Consider the following 6,000-nt stretch of genomic DNA (forward strand, 5'->3'; position numbering starts at 1 on the left):
CAAACTATGGCTATGCTGAGGCTAACTACTACCAGGATTATCAAGAATATCAAGCCCAACCAGAACCTCCAAGTTCAGACCTCGCCATTAGTGAGTTGGCAAAGACTTTGCAAATGATACAACAGCAGATGGATCAAATGGCCACCTCATTAAATGCGATCATGTTAAGAAGAGAGGAAGAGCTTCAAGATGTATGGGATGATGATGAAAGTTCACAAGTACAAGAACAAGCTGCTGAAGAGGCACAACCAGAATACTGTTTGTCCAAACCAACTGATCAAACAGAACCTGTTGATAATTTAGATATCATTGATTCTTTTAGTGAAAATGTTTTTCAAGATGATATACTAAATGATGATCTTTGCAGGGAAGAAACCCAGAAAGAGCCAGAACTGAAAGAAACTAACTGTTACATCCAACAGGTGGACTGCGAACACGCACAGAACAAAGGAGAGCTAATCACACCTCTTCAGATCAATCTTGCGCAGTCAGAAGGAACTCCAACTGAACCACCTCAGCTTGGACCGCAGGACAGCCCTGCAACTCTTCTAGTTGCACCTCTTCAGCTTCCATCGCATGAAACTCCTTTCATTCTTCCATTGCAGATCAATCTTACGCAAGAAGGAGTACCTGAAATTCTCTCAGGCGCGTCCTTTCAGCTTCCAACACAAATCAGTCTTCCACCTCAGTTAGGTCCTATGCAGAAGGAGGAAGCTGAAACTCCTTTCATCCTTCCAATGCAAACAGTCCATGCCCAGGAGGAACAAATGGTAGTCCAATGGCCCAAACCAAAGGACCATGCAGATCAATGCCTTCCCAAACCTCCGGATAAGGTAGAGTTTGTTTTACCTGAATTCAGTACTAAATTGCAGCTAGCCATAGAGAAACATGAATTGGAGTTCAAAGTGCTTCCCAATCATCTCAAAAATGCGAACATAAGGGCTAGAGGCACACCTCATCTGAAAGAGGAGGAGCTAATCATGTTACTTCATGAGTACATGGAAAAAGTAGGATGGGCTATGACCAAATCAAAAAGAGTGCTACACTTTTTGCTCAATACAGTTGGAACTCTTTTCCCCTCTCCAATTACTTGAGCCTTGATCAAGTGGATCGCACCATGCACACCACACTCAGGGGAGTACTCAGTTTCCTTTGTTCTTTTATGTTTTTTTACACATTGAGGACAATGCATGATTTAGGTGTGCGGGTGCATATTTCTGAATTTTTAAATTTTTGCTTTGATTTTCAGTTTGAATTTTTATTTTTCATTTTTCAGTGTGATTTTCAATTTTTCGTTTTGCTTTCAATAACACACACAGATAGCCACAGTTTTTTTATTTATTTATTTTTGTTTCCGTTTTTGAGATGCTTTACTCATCATATAGACTATGTTGGATGAGCTTTTCTTTCCATGACCCCATTGATGTGATGACGCTTTAAACTTATGTTGAATCAATTGCAGTGAGTTATATTCATGTTTGAGAATTGCCCTTTGAATTGAATCTTTGAGCTTTACATGGTGAAAAATATATTGATGACCCTCAATTGATGATAATAAATTAAAAAAATTGTGTGAATGAACTTAATGTGACTTGATTTAGCAATTGGTGTTGATTTGCCCAAATTATTAAGAAAAAGAAAATTCAGCAAAGGCAAAGACCTCAAAAGCACAAATCTAAGATTGTTCCAATGGTCAAAAGACTATGAACAGAGCTAGTAGCCACTTGGAAAGGTGACCAACTGAGTAACTGGGGGTGGGTATCACAAATATGTACCTTCACGTAAAAAGGTTGGTGACTTTTTCAAGCAAGATCTAAAGTGCAAAAGTCTGAATAAAGTACTTCAAGGTAAGGGCAAGTCACTCTGAAAGCTAGAAAAAGTCTTATCTGAACAAAATGTGCATGTATGGTCTCTCTTGAGGAAAACAAATCCTAGCCATGGTAAGTAAAGGGAAACAAGGAAAGAAGGTGAGTAATCTTCATGCATATATTCTTCACTGCAATGATTCAAAATAGGTGTCTAGAGTAAGAGCTTAAGTGGAAATAAGGATCAAGTAGCAAAGAAAGCTTATTTGACTATGTTTATTTGCTTGAGGACAAGCAAAAGGCTAGGTGTGGGAGTATTTGATAGAGCATATTTTAGTCCATTTTATCATTATGTTCTTGATGTTTATTTACATCTTTTCTGCTTAATTTTGTGGTTTTAATTATGTTTTGCAGATATTAGTTGTAAAGAGGCAATCTGGAGAAAATGCTCTTAAAACTGCCAAAAAGTGCCAAATATGGAAAGTGCCAAAAAAAGGAAAGTTTCCAAATAAGGAAAGTTTCCAGAAAAGGAAAGTTTCTAAATGAGGAAAGTGCAGAAGCAAAAGCAAACAAGAAAAACTCAGTCAGAAGATTATTTGAAATTCAAATCGCAGATCTTTCTTTCCTTGTTCAAAGATGTGCACACACTGCAGCAGTCATATCTTCCTATTTAGGCAGCAAGATCTCAAAGAGATGCTTTTCCTCTTCTGCGTTCAACATTCAAATTTCAAAAGAGGCTCCACCTAAAAAGGAATGTATGGACAGCATATCTTCCCCTTTGAAGATCAAAATTCGTGCATCCTTCCTATTCAGAAACAATCTGCGCGCTTTCCTCTTCTGAGAGCCATCTGCGCGCCACCTTCCTTTTCTGCAACAACTTGGGCAGCAAGTTGCACATGGGCAGCACCTTGGGCAGCCTCTACACTAATTAGGAAGCAAGGTCAGCATCTAAACTTATTTAGGAAGCATAATCTGCGCCTCCTTCCCTTTCTGAGACCAAACCGCGCGCACCAACTTCCTTCCGCAGTGCATTTTCGCGCAGCCTTCCTTCTGAAGCCGAAAAGCGCGATCCTTTCCTTTTCAGACACATCTTGGGCAGAAAATACCTCTTGGGCAGTAAGTATGACCTAGGGCAACACTTTTCAACTATAAAAAGCCACATAGGAAGCCTCTACAGGACCCTTAAGCTCCCCTTGGGAGACACCTACGAAATTCACATCTCTTCTTCTACCTTTCTTCTTTTCTTTTATTTTTGGTTTTGTTTCAGCCATGAGAGGCTGAAATATTTTATTCTAGTTGAAGATTAGGTGATACTTTGGTTGTTTTATGGATTGGGAGACTTGATCAAACATTGTTTAACTTTTGGTTGTTCAATATTTATGCAATTTCATGCTTGATTTCAATATTGCTTTGTTGTTTAGATCTACGTTGATTCTTGATTGCAAAGTACTAATATGTTAGTTTGGATGATTTAAGTCCGTAATTGCTTAGATTATTCTTACATGAGAACACTTGGGATAAAACCCAAGGAAATTGTATGATCTAGCGTTATCTCCATACGTTTGGGTAGCTAGGATTAGATCTCTCTATTTCTTAATGCAATTGACAATTGTTTTGATGCCTAAGGCCCAAGGACGTTCCTTGGCAATTTGTTAATTAGTAATTAATTAGAGGACGTTCCCTAATTGGTTTAATCATAAGGAGAGATAATGGTGGTGAGAAGCGTCTTCCATCTCCATAACTAATCTATTGAATCAACCCAAAGGAAACTAAGTGTCAATGATCAATCCCAACAACTAAAGTGGATCCAATTCTTCAACTAGATCTTTCTTATTATTTATTTCTCTTTATTTTTATTATTTGCCTTATTTTTATTGCTTTCAGTTTTAGATTAATTAAATCAATCTCAAAACCCCCCATTTTACTTACAGTTTAGTTGGTTTCAGTTTTATCTCGTTTTAGTTTATTTTGCTTTCCGTTTATTTCTCTTTCAGTTTTATCTCATTTCAATTTATCTCGTTTTCAATTTTATCTCGTTTCAGTTTTATCTTATTTCAGTTTTATCTCGTTTCAGTTTTATCTCGTTTCAGTTTATCTCGTTTCAGTTTATCTCGTTTTCAGTTTTCTTCTTTTGCAGTTTATTTTTATTTCAGTTTATTTTATTGGTCTTGATAAGGAAAATAGGTAAGTCTTCAATTCCCTGTGGATTCGATCCTTTCACCACTATCTGCAGTTGTAAATTGTTGATAAATAGAAAGGTTATTTTTGACCGGCTTCGACAACCGCGAATCAAAAATTGGCGCCGTTGCCGGGGAGTTGATCTAACTTGTTTATTTTTCTTTTAGGGCCAAATCTGCACTCAAGGACATTCTTCCTTAAGATTCCAAAAAAAAAAAAAAATAAAATATTTTTGAGCACAAAAAGCTTCCATCACAGATCTGAATCATGGATGAGGTAAGTACATCTAATCTTTCTTCTCAAATTCCTAACCTAGCCTCAAGTGTGAAAACCTACGTCTTAGAACTACGGTCCTGGACATGGGGATTCCGTTGATCCGCGTATCCGTTATCTCTAATGAGATGGACCTATTTCTTGTGGGCCTGGTCCTTATTGAGTCCAGCCTGTCTAAATTAAACCTGGGCTGCATGCTAGTAGTTCGACCTGCATATTGGACTTGTGTTATGGCTTGGCTTTTCAACGTGGGCCCGATCGAGGCCCGGGTATGAGAGCCTAGTGATTATCGAATGTCCCTTTACCTGCTCATTAATTATTCTATGATTAATGAGTGGGTAAATTTCGAAGCCCCAATTATGACCACGTAGCTCTAAGAATGCTTTTGCCAAAATGTCTCCGTCTTCACCCATTTCAAATTCACATTTTCGGCTTTATTCTCAGTTCTTCTTCTTGCACTGCTTCTGCTAACTTGTCTTCTTTCTTCTCTGTAATTTCTATTTTTCCGATTCGAAGTACGTCTCACTTTTCTCATGGCTTCCATTAAAATTCCTGATGTCGCTGGTTTAGCGTATTCTGTCACCCCTTCTTCCCTTCTCAATTTCTTCTCTTGCGAGTACACAAACACCATCATCTATAGGATTAGGGCTCCCCTTCCCAATCCACCTCCAGTGGGCTTGATAGACGCCCAACAAGGGTGTAGTTTAGTTTTTTTTTTTGTGAAACAGCACCGATTTCGAGCTAACATTCCCCTTTACCCCTTTTTTTATTGAGGTTTTTCGTCACTTTAGGATGACTCCTCGTTTGTTATCTCCCAATTCCATTATGTTCATGTGTTGCTTCGAGTCGGTTTGTCTGTGTTGGGGTTTTGCCCCTTCTATTGCTTTATTCTCCACCTTCTTCTGCCTCGTCCAGTTTACCCACGAGTTCTATTACTTCGGTCCCCGGATAGGGTTATCTATCTTCGTTAGGTACAAGGACTCGATAAAGGGTTGGGCGGAGGCCTTCGTAGTTGTTGAGCTAAAAGAGAGCTTAGGGATCAATTGGGATGTTGATCTCTCTTAGGGGGAGGTCCCTCAGAGCTGCAATGATTTCCCTAGGTTGACCCTGTTGGACCAGATTTACCTTCTCCGACTGACTTCTATGAGGAAAAATTATAACGTCGAGAAGTGCATATTCATATCCAACCTTCGGGACTATTGAGAAGCTTGTATTACTATTTTTTTTCATTTTTCTTTCTTGTTGTATTTCTCTTTTGTTATTTCGAGTTCTAACTGAGTTGGTATCTCTTTTTTCAGCTTCTGCTGTTCCTATGGAGAACGTTAAGCTCCTGAAGAACTTTTCTTTATCTAGGAAAAACATGAAGGCGACCTTGGCAGCCTTCAAGGCTAATAAATCAATGATAGATGTAACTCGAGAAGTTTTTCAGGCAGTGGGTCTTGAGGGCATGGGTCGTTCGACTGCCCCTACTTTGGTGCTAGTACCCGCAGCAAGGGGTTCTTGGTCTGCCACCTTGTGGACGTCCATTCCTACTAAAATGCCGACTCCATCTAAGACTCCGGCTGCTCCCAAACCGGCTTCCAAGGAGCCCATTGTGGTTGGTGAATTTACCGAAAGCAGTTCGAAGAAGGGCACTAGGGTTGCCCTTTTGGACGTCCCACCTATCCAAATTGTGAAGGCCATTATGATCGAAGGAGTGGCTAGGAAGCGAGCTCGTGTTGCGGAGCCTACGAAGACAGCCCCT

This window comes from Manihot esculenta, chromosome 18 (assembly GCF_001659605.2).
Source record: "Manihot esculenta cultivar AM560-2 chromosome 18, M.esculenta_v8, whole genome shotgun sequence".
NCBI lineage: Eukaryota > Viridiplantae > Streptophyta > Magnoliopsida > Malpighiales > Euphorbiaceae > Manihot > Manihot esculenta.